The sequence below is a fragment of the Tympanuchus pallidicinctus genome, unplaced genomic scaffold (genome assembly GCF_026119805.1).
Source record: "Tympanuchus pallidicinctus isolate F22 unplaced genomic scaffold, pur_lepc_1.0 scaffold20, whole genome shotgun sequence".
NCBI classification, from domain to species: Eukaryota; Metazoa; Chordata; class Aves; order Galliformes; family Phasianidae; genus Tympanuchus; species Tympanuchus pallidicinctus.
In genome coordinates, this window is record NW_026294722.1 from 13,720,797 (window position 1) to 13,744,745 (window position 23,949).

The 23,949-nt window shown below is 53.5% G+C and overlaps 1 protein-coding gene across 4 annotated transcripts in view; it reads right to left on the reverse strand.

Moving 5' to 3' along the window:
• DLGAP4 (DLG associated protein 4) overlaps positions 1-23,949 on the reverse strand; it is a 155,006-nt gene that overhangs the window by 126,365 nt on the left and 4,692 nt on the right. For all 4 annotated transcript variants that reach the window (XM_052683688.1, XM_052683687.1, XM_052683689.1 and 1 more), the window contains exon 2: positions 6,085-6,228. The gene's annotated coding sequence lies outside the window, so the exon portion shown is untranslated. The remainder of the gene's footprint in view (positions 1-6,084; positions 6,229-23,949) is intronic.

Consider the following 23,949-nt stretch of genomic DNA (forward strand, 5'->3'; position numbering starts at 1 on the left):
TCTGCCAGAGCACCTGGAGGTCCCAGGCTGGGAGAAAGCTGGACTCAGGACCAGCTTTCCTTTCTGCCCTTTGGCATGTGAAGTTGGGCAAGCTGTTCATTTCTGGCTGGTCTGTATGACAGGCTGTGCCCTAAGTCCCAGGACTATGGGTACTCCTCTCCCAGTGAAGGATTGTATGCTGCAAACTGAAGAGGTTTACAGAGAATAACAGAGAACAGATCCACGGTCCTTACCCAGAAATGCATGGAAGTGATCATTTCCAACAGTTACTTTCAAAAGGAAGTTCTCAGGCTGGGCATATAGCACTACTTGTCCATAAAGATTTCTAGGGAATCCACAGCAAAAAAAAATCCCTTGTGCTTGCTAGTGCATAAATTCCTCCGCTGCCTAGTTTTGGAGAGCCAGCTGACTCAATACATGCCACCAATATCCAAGCAGAGAGAAGTTGGTTTTGTACTCCTTAACACAGGTGCTGAGGGACTGAAAGCTTGGAAATTCAGGGAAAAGTATCTGCAGACTCTTTGCAGGTGACAAGCCTTTGGGGAATTCAGCGGCACTATGGCACTGAGATTCAGTAAATGTGCAGGTGGCTTTCTACAGAGAACCATGGACCTTCTAACGAGGAAAGATGAGGTCCTGGATTTGTGCACCAAGGCTTCTGAGAAGAAGCACAGCCAGGATGTGCAGGTGCAGGATGTGCCCAAACCATCTGCCATTGCCCAAGTGGTACAGATCTGCCTGTCCACTCCATTCCCTCTCACCACAGCCAGATACCTCTTCACCACTCAGAATTTTGTTTGTCCTTATAAAAACAAACCACTCACTCACCCATGGTCTGCATGTCCATCTGTCTTGTATTTTTTTCCTCTGCACACATCTCAAATTGATTAGCTGTCTGGATGCTGGTTATCAAGCAAGACAGCCAAGCAATTATTAGGATCCTCGCATATTAGCTGCAGGAAGTGTCTGCATTTCTTTACAAAGAAGAAAGTGTGCTCTACTTCTGGACGAACAGGAAGGTGGGATGTGCAGAGGAGAGGACTCAGCACTGCTGGAGGACACCACACTGATCACACGTGGGCTGTGGCAACACTCATAGACCCAGCACGGCTCAGACAGAAGGGCCCCCCTGCCTCACCCTGCTGTCCAGGCTGCTCCCCAGCTCAGGCTGCTGAGCGCCCAGCTGTCGCCTCGGGCGCCTGCAGCTCTGGGCAGCAGTGCCGGGCCGCAGCGCCTCTGTGTAGAGAACTTCCTCCTCGCATCTGGCCTAAATCTCCCCTTTTTTAGTTTAAAGCCATTCCCCCTTGTCCTGTCACCATCTGCCCGTGTAAAAAGTCAGTCACCAAGCTTTGCTTTGACAAGTCTTTAAGTTAGCAAGTTCCCAGAAGGAGTCTCCACCAGTGGCCTTCAGAGTGTGAAAAACAGGACAATCTCTGTAGTGGAATTCCAAGGTCACAGCTTGAACAGATACATGGGCAGCGAGCGCCTGGCCTGGGGGCATCCCGTCTCCCGACGCTTCTGAGAGCGCGTGTGCAAACCTCGTCTGTGTGGGTCCCCCTTCCCCCTGCCTTCTCCAGCCCAGTCAGTACGCAGGCTGTATTCCTCAGCTCACCCCTCTCTCCAAACTGTTACCGGCAGGGGTGAGTTAATTTCTCTTTGATATCTTTTCCTATAGCACCTATTTCTCAAATAAAGGCTCTGCCATCGCCTTTCTTTGCTCTACAATCTCGAAGACTCTTAATGTTTAAATGTAGAAGCTGACTTTCCGGGCAGCCCAAAACATTCCCACTTCAAGCTTGAGTCTGCAAGTCAGGAGTTAGTTTTCATGGCCTCATTTATTTGCCTTGTCTTACAACATTTCTTCAGGCTAAACATCAGCTCAGAGGACTTCTCTCCAGCGAACCCTCACCACCTGAGAAACACCACTGCTCCAGCCCGTGCCAGCCCTTTGGAAAGGATGAGTCCTTGGCCACGGGTGCTCAGGGACACATTTCTTTCTCAAGAGGAAACCTGGCGAGTATGAAGCAGGTGTTGGGCTCAACAATGCAAAAGCTCACTATCCTGCCCTCCTTCACCTGCCTTCTACTGCATTTAAGAAAGCAAGACTGCAGACCCCTTAGGCCCTCCCTTCCAGACAGACTGGTGTTGACCAAGGCTTAGGCCAATCCTGCTCTCATTTGTGGGCTCTGTATGGTGTGTGTGCCAACAAGCGAAGCCGGAGGCTCAGATTAAACTTTTCTTGAAGATACTAAAAAAGGCCATTAGCAGTAGGAAGCTGCCTCTTCTCAATGCTCTAGGATCTTAATCAGTCTTACTTCTTAGTTTTTAATTTCAGATTCTCCCCACAACGTACAATGGCTCTGCATGGCTTTCCCTGCAGACCAGCAGCTCTTTCCGGCCTCACACGCTGCACGGCAGACGTGCCACCTCGTGCAGCCTGGCTGTGTTAGCACCTCCAGATCCAAAGGGAGAGCAAGGAGTGATGTGTGCAATTGAGCAGAACAGACAGCAACTGTCCCAGGGGCCTCTGTGCACACACATGAGGCAGCAAAGGGATGGAGGTTTGTAGTGCAATACTTTTCCCTTTCAATTAATATAAGTCATTTTTTCTCACAATCAATAACAGAGGGTCACAGTGCAGCCACTGCCATGTCCCCAATGGCAGGAGCTGTTTTGGTTCAAAATTCCCTGCATGGAACCTCAAATGTAGGGTGAGAAAAGAGCTGTAGTGAAACATGGCAAGACAAAGGCCTTAACATGTGCATTTTCTGGTACTTTCTGAAAGAACCATAAAAGCAGAAAACTCTTTTCTAAAGAAATGGAATGTGAGCAATCAGAGCAGAATTGCAAGAAAGTCCTTGCTTAAGCCATGACAAAAGTACAGCAGAAGGACTCATCTGCTCCCAGACCACTTCTGCTCCCAGACCGGTGCAACGAGGGGTTTGGCCTCCTTGGCAGAAAGAGCAGAGGAAGAAGAGCAGCTCCAGGTCCAGCTCTGTGACTCCATCTTCAGGGAGACAGAAAGGAAGATGGGCTGGCAGTGGGCACATACCTGATCTGGCTTGTGCACAAGTAGCAGAAAAAAAGGAACTGCAAACACAACTGGCTTGATGGGAACGCTTGTGTGCCAGGGAGATGTGCAAGGAGAGGCTGGGCCTTTGTTTCCATTGCCATACAACACGTGAGGACAGAGGCACCCAGAGGTGGCTGTACCAATGGAGCACTGTGCATGCCACACTGTGCTGTGTGCCTCTGCCATGTGTCCTTCCCTGTGGGAAGGGCAACTCTAGCAAGAGAGAAATGCTGACTGCTCCATCCTTCTGAGCACCACCAAACCACCACCCTTGGTGCACAGCTTCTGCTTGATCACACCATAAAGCACAAAGGAAGCCAACACAGCAGTGCCCAGAGTCAGGCTGCCCCAAGATCACTGCTGCATCCAGCAGTCCACAATGCTCTGCCTGTTCCATGGAGCCAGGGAGCAGAGGTAGACATGGCTTTATGACAGGAGCTGGAAATGGCTTTGAGCCATCCAGCAATGCCTCGTGTCCTTGCTGAGCAAGCAAGTGTAGAAGGTGTGGAGCATTTTTGCAGGCTCTTGGTAAGGGAAAATGCCATAGTAAACATCTTTCAGTCACCCAGGCAGGGCAGGAGTACACCCTGTGCACACATCCTTCGTCCCCACCCTAGAGCAAAACTCCGGGGCTTCCATCCTCTCTCATGCCCAGGTCAGAGAGGAGGAGATGGCCCTGTCTCTGATAATGATGCTGCTTCTCTAGCCTGCCAGGCATGACTGCAGTGACCAGTGAATGGTGGCCACAGCTGACAGCTCCTCCTTCAGCAATGCCCTGCGTTGGAACACCTGTCACCTGGCCTGTGCCTCCAGCAGCTCCCAGCAGTGCTTTTGGCACCAGTCATTTGCCTCCCAGGTTCTGAGGAGCCACAGCATGCCATCAGCCTCCTGGGAGAAATATTACTCCCATTGCTGCTCCTTAGTGCCAGAGCAATAGGACTGTCTGGGGCCAGGAGATGGGCTGGATGTATATGGACTTTTTAATCCCTCTCCTTCCAGTACTGAGGAGAGATAAAAAGAAGGAAAAAATAGCAAAATAAAGCAAACCCAACAACTCCAATTTCTACCTTAATGAATAAATGAAATGCATCCCAAGAGGTAATTAAGTGCTTTGAACAAAACGTGTCACCTACATAAATAAAAGAGAACCCGGGGAGAAATCAAGCAACAGCAATTAAGGGAAAGTGGTAGATAGGTGATTACCAGGAGGTTTGGAAGCAGGAAAGGCCCTGCTCCCATTGAACAGAACTCCTCCTGCCAGGGACCAGGGCCAATGCTGCCACTGTGCCATGGCAGAGAGGCAGTCCCAGCCATGTGCCCAGTGTGGAGGACTCCCAGCGCCTAGAGGCAATCCCAGAGTTTTCTCCTACCTTGAGGATGTCATTCTTCCCCCATCAACCCATCTGCCTCTGTGACCCATAAGAACTGTGACTATTTGCTCTCAGGTCTCTACTGTAGACTTGCCTTTCTTACTTCCTTGGTGTTCCCCTGGCAATTCAGAGAATCACAGAATCGTAGGGGTTGGAAGGGACCTCTGGAAGTCCCCCAGCCCCAAACCCTAAAGCAGGTTCCCCAGAGCAGGTCGCACAGGAAGGCATCCAGGTGGGTTTGGATATCTCTCTGCACAGCCTGTGCCAGGGCTCGGGCACTCTCACTGCAGAGAAGTTCTTCCTCGTGTTCAGACAGAACTTCCTGTGTTCCAGTTTGTGTCCATTGCCCCTTGTCCTATTGCTGTACCCCACTGAAAAGAGCCTGGTCCCATCCCACTTGATTCCTGCCGTTAGATATTTAAAAGCGTTGATCAGACCCATTGCTGTGTCTCAGTCATTGCTACACGCTTGCTTTGTTGGATGGGTTTTGTTTGTGCTTGTGCTATGCAGTAGGAATTTTTCAGATGGTCTTTTCTGCTGCACAGAAAGGAATAAGGCTGTGCATGATCTGTTCCTCAGCCCAACACAGCAGCCTTATTGGGTGCACAATCCATCCCTCAGGTACACGTGCCCAACCTCACCCTCAAAACTCCCTGAGGTCTCTGCAGTGCCAGTCAAAAACCTGATACGAAACAGAAATCTCCACGTACCCTCAATTTAAGCCTGCAGGAAATCACACGCCTCTTCTTTCTGAATGATCCCAGAAGGCTACAAAGACACTACTTTACTGGCCTAGATGATGGGCAAAAAGATCTGCTATCATGATGATTACTGGATTTTATGGCCACCTTCCTTTGGGAGACCAAATTAAGACCTTTTGAATACCGAGCTGCTGCTGGAGCTGGTGTCACATCCCAGGATGCAGCAGCAGATTGCTCCTGATGCAGGGGAGGCACGTGATTAATCCTCCATAGGACTACCCTGTCTATTTACTATTTCTCAAGTGTCTGCTACTTTCAGAACAGCTTCCTTCCCAATGGACCTTAGCAGCTGCAAAAACATTCCTTGAATCCAGAGCCCTGTCCTCGGCACAAGTTCATCTTTCTCCTTAGGGGAGAAATATAGGCTCTCCCACAGGGAGGGCTGCAGAATTGGACAATCTCGCTCAGAAAATGTGAAACGGTGCTTTGCAGCAATGCAAATGCGCAGATGTGCAGAGCACCTTCCACGTGTCAAGGCAGTCCTTGGAGGCAGCCTCAGTCTTTCCTTGCAGCAGCTTCCTTCTCTGCCTGAGCAGATTCCATTGCGGCTCTCCTTGCTCCAGCACACCAACCAGAGTCCTTGAGCCACCCATCTGCTCAGGCCATCTGTTTCCCCCAGCCACTGAGGCCACACCAGCACCTTGCATGTCGGATTGTACCCAGGTGCCCCCTTACCCTGCCAGCAGCAACCTTCCTCTATCCCTGCTGCCTTGTGCCCAGGCTCTCCTCTTTCCTCATAGGGCACCCGCAACACGAGCAAAGAGAACTCCACAGCTTCCCCAGACCCACAAGCTCCTTTTGCCTTTCACCCCAAGGACATCTGCGGAATGAGACCCTGACCACAGGGTTCTGCCTTGCCCGTGGTTCCCAGAGCACTCACAGTCTGAACGCTGCTCTCCGAGGTGCCTCTTCTGCCAGGATGCTGTCAGGCGTGATCTGGGGGACGTTGCTGGTCCATGCACTGGCTGCACAGCTGGAAGAGCTGGGTGGCAGATGTGAGACCGTGCCCACCACTCTCCTTGGGCTGAGGAGGGTCAAAAGACTGGAGTTATCCACTGTTCCTTCCCCACTGCAAGAGAATCACCCTCCCCCCTTTCCCACACCCTGGGTCTCTTCAGGCCCACAAGGAGAGGGAAGCACCCAGCTAAGACACTTCTCAGACCAAAGATGCATCACCACTTTTCAGGTTCAGTGCACACTTACAGCCACACACTCCTCTCCATCCCTTCCCAGCTTCCCCATGCACCCCTGCCTTTCCTGGGAGCACACTCAGCAGACACGACCCACAGGGCACTCAAGGATGGGCTGGGAGAGCACTCACAGGTCGCTCCCCAGGCAGAGGAATGATCTCAGCTCCTGGTCCTTCAGCAGAGCAAAAAGCAGAGGCAAGGAAGAAACATGGCAGGGATGGGAGCCCATCTCTAACTTCTCCAGCCTTGCTCCAAGCATGGCCATGGACTCGTGAACTCACTGAGAAAAAACAGCCCACCAAGGCAGTCCTACTGTTGAGGTCAAGTTCTCATTTGTCACCTGAGCCCTTGCTCTGAGGTGTGAACCCTCAGGGTTTTACTGAAATGGCCAGCACCATTACCCCGACTCCAGGGTCTCCATGGCTGCCAGAGACCAAAGGTTGGACGTCAGCTTTATCAGCGTGTCTGAGAAAGTCAACAGACTCCACAACCCCACTCCAAAGCAACCCTTCTTCCTTTAAGGCTGCTGGTGCGCTCAGACATTTCAAAACCGTCTACAGGAGAGATGGAGTTCAAGCCATGAAAACAGCCACATGTGCCACCAAGGCAAAGAGCAGGGCACCCTCCTGCTGCTTTCTGTCAGCCCAGCTCACCGTACCAGTGACATGCACATCTGTCCTCCCCGTACACTATGAAAAGAGCAGCTTATACTCTGATCGGATTAGTGCAAGAAAACTGCATTGCATTAAATCCAAGGAGGGGACTGACTGCTTGGGCTTTAATCTGAGGGAGCCTTCAAGATAAGAGTATTAAGAAGGGGAGATAAGGCAGCCTTGGTGCAGAAATGGTACGAACTGGTCCCTTGCCTAGGAAGTAGCACGGCAGAATTACCTACGGGGTTCCTCTGGCACCCGAGGGCAGCTCATCATATGCTTTCAAGCAAGACCTGTCTCCCCATGCCTGCAGCCCCCTCAGTGCGTGAGATGGAGGAGCACTACAGAGGGCAGGCCGCAGGAGAGAGGGTTGCTCCTAGAGCCCATATTTCATGCCTGGATCCTGAAATGCCAAGTGGGAAAAAGGATGGCACTGTCCCTATCAGGAGATCATGAAGTGGGGAGGATCTCTGCCCACAGTCCCTCATTCCAGAAAGGAGACTTTTTCTGCCTTCTCTTCTTCAGAGGCATTCATATCCAGAGTCACCGTCACCTGAGTGGCTTCCAAACACCAGCACATGTTGTGTGGACCAGATAGGACCTTGACAGCTGCTAAAGCAGAACACACAAGCTATTTGCTTTCTACCTTGCTCCTCCTTTGGTGAAAGCAAAGCACCTTTTCTTCCTTTAGCTTTGAAACATAACCCTGCATCTGCACCAGTTCAGAGAGAAGGAATAAAAAAACAGCAGCCTATATGAAGGCAGAGGTGGGCAATCAGCACCCAACTCTCTGCAGGACACAGATGGGCAGAAGAAGCCACCTGTGACATGATCAGCAGTGGAAGTGCAGGGTGAAGGCGCCCCTTGTGCTAGGGCAACCCTGATGGCACCCAGGGCTGACACCCATGGGGCAGAGGGGTCCTCCTGCTGCAGGTTCTCGTGAATTCAGTTTGTGAAGCTCCAGCTGAGTGCTGCAGCTGGGTGTAAGTAATTGAGGAAAGAACATTTGTAAGGCAGGAGACAGCTGGATTAAAAAGGTGAAGCCCAAAAAGCAAATGAAAAGAGAATCATCAGTGATGGATGGGAAAGCAGTACCTGAGTTCAGCGCTTTCCTGGATGTACTCTTGAACAGCAGCGAGACAAGGAGAACTGAGATCAAATACTGACAAAGCCTGGGCAGCCACAGGCACTTGCAGGACCTATTGCAGCTCAGGAGGCACAGCTGGCTGCTGAGCTACACTTTACCTAGCCTTGTTGAGAGACCCTGCAACCAGCACTGGTCCTGCAGCCCACACCTGGTTCTTCATCTCCGGTGCTGCAATCAAAGAGGTCTGCTCCAAGCACAGAGACCAGGCTCTCTGGAGGCAGTGAGCTGCCTGCCCAGAACAGCCCCTGCTGAGTATCTCCTCTTGTGTGGGGCCACATCCTGGCCCTGCCTCCCCAAAGCAGAAATCCCCAAAGACTTGGCACGTGCTTCTTGAGGGGATTCAGAGAGGCTGTACACAGCACACTACAGAGTCATTACAGCAGTTTGCTTTGCTAATTGCTGCTGATCTGCTAGTTGCAATTCCCTTTCTTGGGAAGGGGAGAGAAAGACATTTCAATGAAAAAAAAGCAAAACCAAATTGCGTTTGTAAGGCAGGAGAGAATTCGGAAGTCATCTCTTTGCTCCAGGAGCCAGCAGAAATGGGCCATCCCTGCAAAGAGGAGCTGTGGCCAGCAGGCAGATTGCTTGGGAGCCTTGAAAGAAATCCCACCATTGTGGGGGGGAGTGGAGCTGCTGCCCCACGGCTGCTGCAGGCCAACAGACTTGCTAAGCACAGAGCAGAGGGTTCTTGCCACAGTGGTACAGACAGGAAGGTCACAGTTCCATCTCCCCCAGCATCCCTCTCCTGTCACTTTCTACATCCTCGCTTCACCACCGCAGTTATTTGCCCCCAGGCCATCAAACTGCTGCAGCAGCCTCCCCATCTGGCATTCAGCCGCCTTCACTCCACCTTTGCAGCCTCCCAGCACAGCCCAAGGAAAGTCTCCCCACGCTCCACCTCTGCTTTTGCCAGGACCAAGACAGTGCCCAAGAGATTTCAATTCTTCTTCTCTCAGTACGAAGCACTAACCAGAGCACTGCTGTCTGCTGCTTCCCAAGGCATTCCGTTCTCCACCAGTTCTATAAGCAGCTGGGATGTGAGCAGATGTGACTGTCCTATCCCAAGCAGGCCACCTGCTGCAGCGCAAAGCACAGATCTGCCCTGCAGCCTTGGTTTTCTTCAAAAGCCAGTTTACTCCAGTGTTCTGGACAACCTCAAGTATCTGCATGCCCCTGAGGGAGTCTCAAACCCAGAAGCATTTTCCAGATAGGAAGGGGTTTCCCAGAGAAGCTCAAGAAGACGGATTCATCCCAGCCCCATCACTTCCCAGTAGCTGGGGATCAGTGGCACAAGGCTGCTCCACAACTCTACAAAGATGGATGGTACACCCCTGCTGTAAATGCTCACCATTCTACAGCTCCCACCACTATATGTCTAGTAAAAAGTCCCTCCCCAGTGCATCTCATGAGCCCTATATCTGTCTTGCAGCAAGGTACCGTGATGCACAGGGGGGTAACAACTTGCCCAAGAGATCACAACAGGGGACCAACAGAAGACCCAGGAATGGAGTTTGCGTCTCCCAGCTCTGAGAATATTAACCTCTTTATTCAGCATACAATCAGGTTGGGAGCCAGAGCAGCCTCAAAGGCATCCATCTCAGAGGGATGGGAGTTCTGATTAAGAATGTGCTCAATCTGTGCAGCACCATTCCCTGAAAAACACTCTGGTTCATCAACAGCACACTCTGGGCAGCAGGATGTACTCAACAGAGAACTACCAGATCTAGCCAACGAGTAGAGCTGCTGGGACCACTATGGCCAGGAGCTATACCCTGTGAATTGCTGACATCTGCCAAAAAGGACTAAAAATCCATGCTGGAATAATAATGCTGGAGCTCAGTCCTCCAGCATGCAAATCCAGCAGGACCTGCACAGCGGGAACTTGTGCTGAACTCGTGCTGGTGCAGCCAGTGCCTCCACTCCCAGGCAGATCTCCATGAGCCCACTGAGGGCCTTACATTCATCATCCCTAATCACAGGGCAACCCCCCACTCAGGGACAAAACCCATTAGAGATTTAAGTAATGAGAAGATTCAGGCACAAGCAGCTCTCACTGCGCTTGGAGGAGCTCTGTGAGTCAGGCAGCTCCAAACTTAAGGAGCAAAATGCATGGGAATAACCAAGGTGAGATCAGAGCTGCCTCTAGCAGAAGCAGGTCCCCTCCTGCTGGCTGAGATCTGGGCGTGAAGGCACCCCCAGTGCTGGGGGCTCGCAGGAACACTGCCAGAAGGGCTGCTCGTGCTACAAAGAGCCTTAAACCATCTACAGGGAAGTACGAAGGCAGAACTCAAAGCAAGGCTCTTCCACTTCTCTGCCCTGCTGGAGGGGTTTATTCTAAAGCAGTCCCCTGAGAGAGGCACCACTGCTCCCTTCAAGTACCTGGCTGGATCTGGGGGTTAATGAGCTTGAAAGGACAGGGGAGATGTACTTCAGCAATGCTTGAACTCCAGAGGTACTTCAGCATCACACTGCAAAGTAAATACCCCATAAAACGTTCCATCTGGCCGCTGTACTATAGAGCATGGGTTCATCCATTTCTGTTCCCAGCACACTCCTTTGAGATCAGGAATAATCGTTCACACTGCTGAGGTTTATGATGGAAGCATCCAGCAAATCCTCACCTCTCTAAACACCAACGGGAGGTGAGCAGCCCTGGAATCCCCATCCCAGGCCGCCTGGGGGCTGCAGCAGTGCCGTGGGCCCATGGCCAGGGAGTCTAGGGTGAGCAAAGCAATAGGGCAGCCAAAGGGGGAAAAGAAAGGCACGAGCCATGCCTCCTCATTTTCCCCAGCATGCAGCTGTGAGTTGGGGAGGAAATCCCTAAGCACCGGGCATAGATCTGTCCCCCAGCTCACACCCCATCATTCACAGCCCGCCAGGCCATGGCCAGGATCCCCACTGGGCCAGAGCTGCACATGCTGGTGTGGGGAAGATGTGGCTGAGGGGGCTGCTGCGAAGCAGCTGCTGTGAGCTTTTGCTGCAGGGCACTGTCATGGCTTGCCCGACTTGCCAGGCTGTTTCCTCCATCTGCTGAACCCAGCACGTTTATTTTTGTGTTTCGTGTTTCCAAGTTTGATCAGATCGACTCTTCCACTTTCCCCTAATGAGTGCACTGAGCTGAAACAAACACAATCTGTCCATGGAGGACTGGGGAAGGATATCTGGGGGCATTGCAGAAGCCCCACAGGGAGCTACCCTGGTGCAGGACCAAGATGCTGTTCTGGCAGCTTACACAACCTGAGCTCTCCTCCCTTGCTCACCCACACGGCCTCCCCATCCACCTCAAGTCTGAAAACCCAAGGATGAGGACTCTCTGGAGAGAATTTCCTCCTCTGCTCCGATCTGGTCATAATTCTGTGGCTTCACTCCTTGCCATGCCCACTGCCCACGTGCATGGAGCATCTTTCCAGCTGATTGCCCTGCAGCATTGTGGGCATGAGCCACAGGGCAGCAGACATCTGCTCCAGCTCCCAGGTGTGACCTTGGGCATCCCAAGGACAGTGGGAGCCTGTTCACCTTCCTGGCTCCTCTGAGGCAGATGAGAGGTTCCAGAAGGAGGGATGTGTACGTCCTGCCTTATGTGCTTGTCTTATCCATGCGCTTTGCTGCTCCTCCAGAGCAATGCTGGAAGCTGGCCCTGCTGCATGCTGTGCTGGGGCACACCTGCTCCCCTGCAGGATATATCCTTGGCTTGGAAGCTTTTCTCCTGACTGTTTTTCATACCTTGCAGTGAAATGGGTTAGCTTGCATTCCTGCATGGTGTGTGCAGACGGAGTTCAGCATTGCTGCTTTGGTGTGGAGAGCATCAGAGACCTAGGGCTGAATGGGGGGTCCCTTAGGAAACAATGTGGCTTGTTTGCCCCACTGCCACTGAGCTGCAGGCAGGAGGCAGGTGGGCTCCTCCTGGCACCCAGCAGGCCCAGGAAGGCCAGCTCTAGCAAGGAGAGGGCTCGGTGAGTGTGGGGCATGCAGGCGAGGAGCCAGTTGTCCACTCCAGCCAGGCAAGGCTGGGTGCGCTCAGGGACTCCCAGCAGGCTGTAACCCCAGGAGCTGGGCACAGTCGGGCCACTGCCTGCACAGATTCGCTTCCAGGTACCTCGTGGCTCTGCTGCCTCCTACACCATTCCTTGGCTGCCAAAGGCTCAGCCGTGCTGCAGGCTCCCGTAGAACTTTGGGAAGTGCCCCCTTCTGCCTCAAGAGCCTCACTCTTGCCAACTGCAGTGCCTCATACAGGCAGGCTGTGCATGTACCCAGCTGGCAGGTGGGCCTGGGGCACGGCAGGTTTGTTGCACCAGGCACATGGGCTGCACATGCATGCAGTGTTAGCACTGAAACGTTTTCTGCATCTCCCACTGTGGCTGAGTGCGCCTGCCGCTCACCTCTTGACCTCACACACCTGCTCACCTCACTGCAGGGGTTGTCAGGTTGTGCAGGCATGAGCTCGGTGTGGGTGCCCAGACCACCTCTAAGCCACGAGCTCAGCTTAATGCGAGCCCCAGGGAAGTTGAAAGCGTTCATGTCAAAGTTGTACTAAGGCAGGAGACAGGTTTCCTTTAGCCTCCTTCCCAAACAAAACCCCCAGCTCTCTGCTGTTACCACATTTAGAGATTCCTTCTCTCTAAAATAACAGCTCAGCGCGTGCTGTGAGAGGCTCTTTTTCACCCTGCTTTAATAAAGATGGAAGATGAAAAGGCCAGGAGAAAATTTGTTTTTGCATCTCCTTGCTGTCATTCCCAGTTCTGTGCTCTCTGTCCTTATTTCTCATTCTCCTTTCCAGGAGCTGTCTTTAACTCTTTGATAATAACCTCGTCTCCCCCAAAAGCAGGCAGTGTCCTTTCTTGACTGCACAGCCAGAAAAATGCCACGCTTTCCCTTTGATGTCAAGACAATGCGTTGATGTAACACTGTGTGCATGTGTGACAAATGCAAACAGCCAGCTTTCTGGCCCAGATTTGGAAACTTAGGGAGAAAAAGGAAAAGCTAGGGAAAAAAAAAATCTTGAAAAGAATTCTTCAATCCACTTCATTCTCCTATAAATATTTCTGTTTGTTCCCTTCTTGGTACGAAGGTCTGAGGTGAGCTCGCTGTCCTTCACATGTGCACAGAGCTGTGCCTGGGGGCTCCGCTGGGCTCAGGACAGGCACAGGGCAGTGCCCTTTTTCGCCCCACAGATGCGAGAGCCGTGTCCTTCCCTTCCCAGGACTGGCTCTGTGGGTGTGCAGAGCAGAGCTGAGACCTTCCAGCTTGGGGAGGCTGCAGGGCAGCCATGAAGGACTCTGTTACAGCAGGAGAAGCAGCTCAAAGCACGAAGTTTTGCCAAAAGAAGTTTGGAAATAGTTTGCATCTGCGGGAATGGCTTCTCCCTGGTAGCCCGGGCAGAGGACTGACCCCAGAAGCCCGGCAGCCCGGCTCCCATCTGGCAGAGCCCCAGCAGAGCTCTGCTCAGGAGCTATGCTCAGCAAGAGGCAATGGCTCCTTGGAGCTGCTCCCCAGGGTGGGTCAGCAAGGTCCCCACACTGCTCCCTTCTTCCCAGACCTCCAGAAGAGTGCCCCTGGTCCTCATGAAGGGGACATGGTTTGGACACAGGAGACCCCTCTGGCACTGCTTGTGCAGAGCCTCTCCAGCCCCATGCACCCATCTGTTGCTTGCACGGATCCTGGGTTCAGTTTGGAGCACAGGCAGGAACCATCTGAGGAGGCAGTCTGGGTGGGGATGGAGCATACCTGCAGGCATAGGGCCTTTCTTTGGCTCTCCATTTCAGTGTAGAGCTCACCCGTCCACCTCCATTCCTGAGCCCCCCCCCCATTGCATGCACTTCAGCATCAGCTGCAGGAGAGGAACCCATGCAGCCACACCAGGGGCCCTGCACACGAGCCAGACCTGCATGTGCTGCAGGCACATGAAAGTAAGGAGTTTTGACTCCACTGTCCAACCAGTGCCAGTGCAGATGTTGGCCCTTCATGCAGAATGGTTTTATTCAGAGCTGCTCCAAAACCAGGGTGTGAGACTTCTGAAGCCTCAGCACATCTGCCTAGCCCTCCTGCCAAACCACTTTGCTTCTCCTCTTGCCTCTTGCCCTTATGCAGACCCTCAGCATCACAGTGGGGTAAGAAGATGCTTTCCTCCATATGCTCACCTCCTGCCCTCTCTGAATGCCCCAGATCACCCTCCCCTATTACGGGAAATATGAGAGAAGAATTGAGTTTATTTAAGCCAGAATCGCTCAGAGCACTGGAAGTGGAAACCAGAGCTCAGAACACTGCTCAGTCATTAACTGGTGAGTAAAGAGCACTCAGTGAGTCATCGGTGCTATTATAAACACTTTTTTCTAAAGGCTATAGAAATGCAGTAGGGAAGTGGTGTTCCTTGAAGTCACTGGCAGGAACTGTTTTCCTCTAGCAAGATCCCTGCTCTGCTCCTGGGACGGCTCTGTCCCCTGCTCTGCAGGCACTGCACCCGCACTGCTCCCTCAGCCCATCCCCTGCTTTGTGGCTGCTCCTTGTGTTAAGTCATTTCTAAATGTGAATGCATTCAGGGTAGATCTGCTTTGCCCAGATAAACTGATGCTAAAGGCTCCAAGAGAAAGGAGTGGCTCAATGCCACCCATAAGGTGGTCAGCGCTGTGTGACCTCCACCCACGGCGCCAACCACTCTTCGGCCCCTCCGCCTGCACATAGCACTGCTCCTGCTTGGCACTGTGTCCCCAGAGTTCCCAGAGCTGCTGCTGGGACTGCCACGCAAATTGCTTCATGCAGAGAGAAATGAAAGCTCCGAAATTCGGGAGAGGGAGGAGGAAGGTGTTTTGCACCACAGATGCAGGAGACAGCCATTCTTGTGCAGCTGAAGGGGCTGCAGAAAGCCCTTCTGCTTTATCCTCTCGGCCCTGTCTGCTGGGGCAACCTCTGCGCCCTTCTGCCCTTCCCATGTCCTCCCCGGGCTCCAGTGCTAGACACTAAGATCTCCCTATTCAAAAGGATTACAAATTACTGTCTGATCCACTAATTAGGAGAGGAAGATGAGCTTCCAACCGTGATGCTCAGCAGCCATTTAGAAATTGCTCTGAAGGCATGGAGCTGCTGGGAGCACACAGCAGCATGGAGCTGCATCTGTTCGGTGCCAGCAAGGCCAGCCCACCCCACTGGCCCGCTGCCTCACCCTGGCCCTTCCACAGAGCTCATCTGTCTCTCCAGGATATCTCCAGGCTGTTCGGCTCCTATCCTCATTGCCATTACTTTATGTTCATTTAACAAAGTTAAAATCTGTTTAGTGGGGCCCTCATTGAAGACAGAGGAAACAAACTGAATCTTCATGCTACTCTCGGAGCAGGTCAGGCTGGTGTCAGGCTGGAGCCACCTGCACAAGGAGGATGCAGAACCCCCTGCCCTCCTGCTGCTAAGTCACGCTGGGGTACCAGGCATCTGCTCCCAGTGGCACAGCAAGTTCCTCAGGCTGCTAATGTCATTTCCTGGGGATCCCACCTTGTTTCCTTCCTGACGTGACTGCTGGTGGCAGGAAGGTGTCTTTGACTGAGGGAGAACTGCAAGGGGAAAGCCCAGCCTGGTCCTTCTGCAGTGTGCAGGGATTTCTTGAGAGCAATGGGGCAACACAGTACTTGTGTGTGCAGCCAGGCCTGGCCATGCTACCGAGAAGACAACCCAGCCCTGAGGCTGCAGGCGGGGCTTGAGGGCAGGCAGCCCACATGCATCTGTCTTGGGTGATGCTCTTAACGTGCGTGAAGACTTCTCTGAAGGCTTCCTCCAGACAGTGGCTAAAGTCCAGACACAACTCCCAGCCGAGTGAGGACAGCAGAGATGACCCTGGTCCCCTGCGAGCCTCTGCTGTCCCCAGTCAGGATCTCTGAGTCCTCGTTTTCCATGTAGCTCCTTATGGAACCAAGCCCCTTTCTCTTGGGCGAGAAACTTGCTCCAGGGCAAAAAGCAGATCAGCTGGGTCTAGGAACATCTCAGGAGATGCTCTAAAACTCTTGCCTTCCCAAAAGCTACACAGTGCTGATCTCCATTCCCCAGCATTGCATCATTTCTAAAACCCAGACCACCAATGAGTACACCACTACCAACTCAGCTACCTCCAAAAGAGCTCCAAGCTGCAGGCAAAGACTTTCACAGGAGAGAGAGAGCAGTCGCACCTCAAAAGCAAGACCCACATGCACCAAGCACAATGGTGGAGATAGCTTCCCCTCCACCCTGGTACGACCCTAATGCAACTCGATGACCCCACGGCCCAGCCTGGTGCTGCCCCAGGGAGGTCTCCCATCCCACAAGGCCCATACTGTCTGCTGCCACTGACCCTTGGTCCTAATCAAGCCCTCTGGTATAACCTGACTCTGCAACATCCAACACCAAGAAGTTAATGCCATGTGAAGGCAGGGTAAGGAGATGAGGAGCCCCAAAGAGGATGAGACAGGTTCTGTCCAAGCTGATGGGAGATCAAGCAAGTCAGATCACCTCTCCTTCCTGCAGCATCTGGGTGAGAGCCCCGACACCCACAGAGGGGCAGCACCAGTGAAGAGATGAAGCTGGACAGCTTAAGGTATTGCTAGGTTGAGTGACGGAAGTGTCCAGCTCTTGTAGCTTTCTGCCATGCTCCTGTGCAGGAGGTGTCTTTGTGAGGTCCTCATGCTCAGGGGACAGCACGCCATGCTCCTGCTCTGGTTCAGCAGTGGGATACTTTGAGTCTTCTTTCTCACTGAAGTCCTGATAATCTCAGATTTTCTCGAGAAATGATGCACTACCCCATCAATCCATTTGGCTGGCTGGTCTGCAGCCTCCTAGGAGGCCCCTGTCTGCTTTGCCAGCAGAGGTTTTTTTCCGTGCTTCCAGTTACTATCAGAGCGGGGTCTGGGAGGCCTGGGTGGACTTACTGACTCCTTCCCAGGCTTGCCCTTTCCCACCACTAAAGAGAACAGGAGTCACAGACTACTTCTGACACTCCTCCATGACACTCCTGAAATCCACAGGTTCAGACATTCTCCTCCCACCTCACTGCGGATCGTGTGAAACTGCTGTGCCAGCTGAGTTCAAGGTGCCAGAGGATGCCACGGTGCCTGGGGAAGCAGTGCCTCGGCTAGGACAAACAGAGCTATCCTACTCAAACACGTTGAGATCACCAGAAAGCCATCCTCTCACATCTGCAGGAAGAGAGAAAACCAGGAATGGTCCTGGCAACTCAAATATGTCCATGAAAATGACATTATTCCCAGGTGATGTGTGCTGGGCCTGAGCGTTTCGTTCAGAGCCAGGAACAGCACTGAGCCTCGGACAGGGATGCAGCTGCAGCCCCCCTTGGCTGGCCCACCACCCGGGTGCTGTGGACCACTGCAGACCTCCTTGAAGTGGTGCTCAGGCTGGGTCTCTAATCATTTTGGTTTTCCAAACAGAAACGCCTTCTCCCTCCAGCCGTACCTATCCTGAGGGCAGCACAAGGCCAGATCACGTCATGGGAACCACCAACAGTACAACAGCCTGGTGGGGCTGGGAAAACCTAGCATTTCTTAATGCTCCTTCTGCTCTGGGGTCCCATCACAGGCTACTACAAACCATGCTCAAATGTGACTCTGTGTCAGTACTGAGCAGAAGGGCCCTGCCTGCACCAGCCTCACCCAACACACCCTGCTTGCGTGCACCTCTAAGGGCAGAGACGACCACGGACCTCTCCTTGCACTATCCTGAGGGTCCCTGAAGGCCACGATGCTCTGTGACTTATCATGGAAAACTGCCCCATGCATCCCTGCATGGCTGGAAAATGTCAAAACAATGCCTTTCTCACTCGTCTTTCCTTCTGCTGATTATGTCACTCTGGGCTTGGAGACAGCATGCACAAAAGCCCCAGCCATGGTCAACATCGTCTGCTGCAGCTTTTGGCAGTGGCACTGCTTATCTCCCACCAACCCTGAGCCCAGACACCACACTGAATCGGCATACCCACAGCACAGGGACCCTGGCAGAGCTGATGGGTGCTGGATCTGAGCCGATCCCTGATCGCTGTGAGAGAACTGAAAGAAGCTAGAAGTGTCTGTGTTGTGGGGAAGCCACACGACTTCCCTGCAGCAGGGCAAATGTGGCTGGATTTGATCACTCTAAAATCAAAACCTCAAAGTAGGAGTTCCCAAATAGCAACTGCTCATCTTTTTTTTGCCATGGCCAATCCAGGAGAAACAACTGATCAGAATGTGGATGTGCAGTACACTCCAGGGCACAAATCAATAGCTGGGCACTTAGTGCCTCTGTTGTGGTCATTGCTCAATCAACATGCGAACAGTCAGAGACCAGAGGACTCTGAGCAGGAGTGAACCAGGGTGAACCACAGCAGCCCTTGGCTTCCTCTCCCCCGACATGAAATGCTATGGGAACACAAGAGAGCTAAATGTCAGCAGGGGAACTGGGGAGATGCATGCTACCAGGAGTGTGCACTTCTGGAGCTACCCTGGCAGGACTTCCTGCACATTTTCAGTTACAAAGCATTCCAGGGGCAATGCAGATGCAGTTTGGGATGTGCAGTTTGGGAAGGGTCCACCTGGCCCACCCATACAGTTCTGGATCACAGTGGCTAGGCTGGTGTTCTGCAGCCTGTTCAGAGCCAGGCACTGAATTTGGCCACAGGTGCCAGCCTGCATCACCTCCCCAACCTCTTTTTTGGGTCAGCAGAGTTCTCCAAGCTCAACAGCCCCAAAGCAGTGGAGAGGACATGGCTGTCTGGACTGGGCAGTGCTTCTCAGAGCAGCACTGGCAGCAAACTGGCTGAGACTCGCTGCCAGGAGGCGGCTCACCTTCACTGGGACAAGCGGGCACTGAAGTAGGGCTGCCTGGCTCCCCTGGGCGGCGGTGGCACAGAACCTTCCTCAGCACAGAACAGTGCGTGTCAGCTAATTATACCAGCTCTGTCCCACAAAGAGGATCTGGGAGACAGGGCGTCCTATTTAAGTGGCCCCCAGCCTGTTCATTGCCCACAGTGGCCCCACGTCCTGCAGTCCCACCAGCCAGAGAAGGGGAGCCGCGAGGCACAGCCTGCTCCCTGGCCCGGTTGTTGACTGGTTTGGAGGGAGGCAAACAGCTGCATGGAACTGGAACAGAATTCCACGACCAGCAACCTGCTCCCGTACAACCCTAAAGCCCAGGACTGGCTAACACAGGACCAGGAGCAATCTTGCAAGGATGCAGAGATCTGAGTGTCACATGGGGCATTCAGGGAAAGAATCCTGAGCAGTCCTGCAGGGTGAATTTAACAGTGTGATAGTGCTCGTGGCCCGGCAGATGTGTCCACACTGTACCACCCTGCACGTGCTGCCTGCAGCCACACGCTCGCCTCCTGGTCCCAGCAGGCCAGGCTGTGGCAGTCCCCTCCCCACGGAGCACTTGTCTCCCTGTCAGCTCAGATCTGCTCCAAGAGGTCTTGTCACTGGCAACCCCAACTAGGCCAATGTCCCAAGCCAGAGCACTTGAGGTTTGGCTGGAACCATAGGAGGAATGTGACATCTCAGTGAAGCATAGGGCTAAGCCACAAGCACGAGCAGGGGAGGCAAACACCTCCCTGTCCTTGACTGAAGCTGAAGGAGAACACCAGCTCCTGGGGTTACTGCCGCCCTTTGAGAACGCCAGGCCGCAGGACACGGCATAGCCAAAGGGACTCAGGACTGGTTCTGAAGCAGTGCAGCAGAGGAGGACATCCCAGCAGGTTAGGTGATCCCATCCAAATCCTCTGGGGTCACCTCCCAGAAACTTCACTGTGCTCTGGAGGTCCTGGCCACCAGCCACACGAAGAGCTTCTGGGTGCTCCGGATGGTCAGCAGCCTACCCTCGTGGTGAGGAATCCCAGCCCCACTGTGTCTGCTGACAGCTGTGACTTTCCCAGGAGCTGGTCTTCAGGGACTCTTCTGCTGGGCTGCCCACTGTATGTGCATTGCATTGCTGAGCTGTGGTGAGACGTGCAGGGAAGGGCTCCCTGCCAATCTCATTCCAGGGCAGGACAAGAACTGGGCTTGGGCTGGGGGTTGCTGGTCACTGCCACCAACCTGATGGAGGGACTGTGGGCCGAGAGCAGCTGGGGAAGCACTCCTCACCTGACGTTATTTTGGTTGCTAGGTGATTAAATCATCCATCTGCTTATGACAGCACGGGAGAGCAGTGAGTCAGTCCGCTTCGTAGAAGACAACAAAAGGTTTTTCAACTCCAGCCCACCTCCAGCCTGCCCCCAGCCCAGCCCTGCTCGCAGGATGCTCAGATGGACACACAGCCCAGCAGGGCACAGCCTCTGGTGCGGCACCGTGGGCACTGAGGCAGCTGCTGAGGACAGCCAGCTGTCACAGGGCTGTGGGCATCTTCAGATGTGCTCCTACTGTGCAGGTCCTCCACGGTACCTGACGAACATGGCTGGATGATGGCAGGAGGGTTCTCCATAATTACATCTAGAACCACTGAAAGGGGGCAGATCAGCCCAGTGAAAGCAGAGGGAGGTGTGCTGTGAGCTTGGAGGGCAGCCCAGATCCTGGCAGCACAGCGCAGCTTCCCCAGCACCTTCCCCTGCTGCAGACTCAGCAATGTCCACAGTGGGGATGTTGCTAACATCACACATGTGGAACAGCTGTGATTGCCCACTTTGGGGAGCAGAACCTGGGGAAAGGCAGTGGGCTGCTTGGGGAGAATAATGAAGAAAGGCAACAGTTTGGGTGAGAAAAAATCATTTTCATAAAATGCTTGAAGTCTTTTGGAGGAGGAAGATGGGGAGGGAGAGAAAGAAGAGCCACTGTTTGTGTGTACGCATATAAGAGAAAGAGAACCTCCCTCCATGCTGAGTAGAAACCGTCCCCATTTCTCAGGTTTTGGAGAATGTTGAGACATGGAGAAATTAAAGCATTGCCTACAAAATGTGTGTTGCAAATCCATTTTTCATTAAGAGATCTCTGAACCACATGTAGCTGCTGCATGACTGTCCTGCTGCCACTGAGCTGGGCACCAGCTGCTGGTTGAGGGGCTGCAGGCTGCCTGGCCCTCAGAGCCCATTGGGCCTGAAGGCTACCAGGGGCAGTGAATGACCCCTAGGAAAGGCAGGGCCTTTGCGTCGCAGCTTCAGTGGCCACACAGGGCTTTGCAGTGGGGATGGAGCTGGGAATGCATCCTGCAAGTTCCCTGCCCGAAAGAGCCTGAAGAAGCCCTAAAGCAGGGTGAGGAGTTATGTGCACAACAGGGATGGTGCAAAACCACAGTGGCGCAGCTGTGAGCTGCCCATTGCAGGATAACAACCTCCTGCAGCTGCAGGTGAGCTAATCAAAACAGTCTGCCCACAGCCTGGCTCAGCATCCACAGCATCCAGCACCTTGGAGCCCGGGCTGTTGGGAGCTGGATTGGCAGCTCCCCCACCACTGTCCTCCATGCAGCCTGTCCCCCCAGGTCCCCCAGCAGCTGTCACAACTTCTTAGAGCAAAGAAACTCATTAATAAAGTGGAAAAGGAGGAGGAAGAGCAAGCTGAATAGTCTGTCCTAGGAGACAGCAAGGAGGAGGAGGAGAGTGCTCAGCGCTTGATCTCAGGATAGGCAGCTACCAAGGAATGACCATCCAGAAAATAACTGGGAGGAAAGGATGAGATGTCATTGGGCAGGAAGCCTGCCAAGGGGGGGCTGCCAAGCAAAGGTGGAGGCCAAAGGAGGTAGGCAGGAAGAGGGCAGGGAGGAGAAGCACCCTCTAGAGCAGCACAGCCACCACCAATGCCCCATCTACAACAACCTCCACCAGGAGGCAGAGGGAGGCCTGCAGAGCCCAAGTGCCTCTCCCAGGGGATGCCTATGGCTGTCTGCTCCCTGCCCTTGCACTTGGCTCTCTGCTTCCTGCAGGCATCATGCCTTGCCAGCTGCCCTGGATTGGAGTGCCTGCTTCTTTATTGCATTGTTCCTAGTTTCCAATCCGCCTCTGCAAGGGTCTGGCTGCTGTCAGCAGCACTGTGGGGAGGCTGGGGTGAGGGGCACGGTGCTCAGCAGCTCTGGCCACCAGGCACTGGCCACCAGCCCCTGCCTTAAGGGCAGCGCCAGAGGCTGGGAGTGATGAGAAGGCAAGGTTTCCATCTCCATCTTGTAGCTCCAAGCAGAGGAGAAGAGAGATCAAGATCTCAAGAGGCTGCACGTCCACTGACAACATAAGAGCTGCTCCTCCAAGTGTCCCAAGCGAAGGCCAAGCCTTAGTGAGCCCTGGTGCCCGGAAGCCTCCCATTCCCATGTTGCATACAGCCCCTGCTGGGATGTGGCTCCCTATGGCTCAAAGCCTACAACCTTCGGGCAGCCACAGCCACCTCTGATTCTGAGCTGGAGGACAGCAAGTGCTCTGCTGCTGTCTCTTCAGCACATTGCTTCAGGGCTCAAACAGGCAGACCTCTGGGACGAGGACAACAGAACATGAACTCCAGCACTTGGCCAAGCCCACAGATGGCTGAGTTCAGGTGTCCTATTCCATCAGGAGTTCAGGTGTCCTATTCCTGCCCAGCCTGGCCCCCACACACCTCACTGTGGAGGGCACGCAGACCTACAGTGAGCATCACTATCACTGTGACGGGGACCAGTCCATAAAAGCCCACCAGTGGCCCCCGGCAGGAGGAGGGAAGGGGCCCTCTTCTGCTCAGCTGTGGGGGAAAACTGTTGTGCCGTGGTAGGGCTGTCTGTCTGTGCACCTCGAGTCACCAACACATGCAGAATGCTGCCCAGGAAGCACAACTCAGACTTACACCCAGCATGGAAATGGCTTTCCCACACTGGAGGCTTTTACTTGCAGGACACAGGAACTAGATAGGAAATAGCATAAATGTTTATGAACCTAATGGCTGAAAACTCCTTTGTGCTTTAGCCTGCTGAAACACTTCCTTGCAACGCTGCCGAAATGATTCACCCAACTTATGCTTATTTCAAAACCAGCAGCAGCGTCTAGCTGAGAGAAAAGGAGAGTGTTTTATGCAGAAAATGCCAAACTGACCCTTTTTGATCATGTGGAAGATTTCCTTACTGCTCAGAACATAAAAATCTCTGGGAAAGAACCTTGTCTTTTCAAGTGCACCGTCAGCCTTAGTACCCAGGGCAGTGCCATGGCAGAGCAGATGCAGGAGGGGCTTTCCAGCCAACCTGGGTGCTCCCCAGGGCCTTGCATGGATCCTGGAGGGACTGTCGTCCCCGCAGCTGGACCTGCCTGCAGCACGGTGCGGCGGCACTGCACCAGCGCTGAGCAACACGTGCCTGCACTGCCTGCCTTGAGGACTTGCCTGAGTTCACCAAGGCCTCTGTGGCAGGGGATGGTGCTGAGCCACATGAGAGCCACTCAGGGAACTGTCCCCTCACCGCCGCTCGGCGTGGAAAGGATTAATCGGATGAGGGAAACGGTGAGGGAATATCAACTTCATTCCTGCAGTGAAGAAACTGTGCCATTAAAATCCTCTCTTCTATGACACACACTGAGCCTATTTCAGTAATAGTTTGGCAGGGGAATAACATTACAGAGCCTATAAATATCTCGTGGGGTGCTGCTCTGCTGATGGAGCAGCAGGATGTGGCCCCTGCCCAGCGGGGTGCTGGTCCTGGCTGCCTCCCAGGGAAGGCACAGCCATCGCAGAGCTGGTGGCCACACAGTCCTGTCTCGAGGGTGAAGGATGGCAGGAGACCAGGACAGAAGGATGCGTCACCGGGGCAGCTGGGCACATCCCATTTGCAGCCCCAGAGGAGGGATGGGGCTGGGTGAGATATGTGGTGATGGGAATGGGGCATGG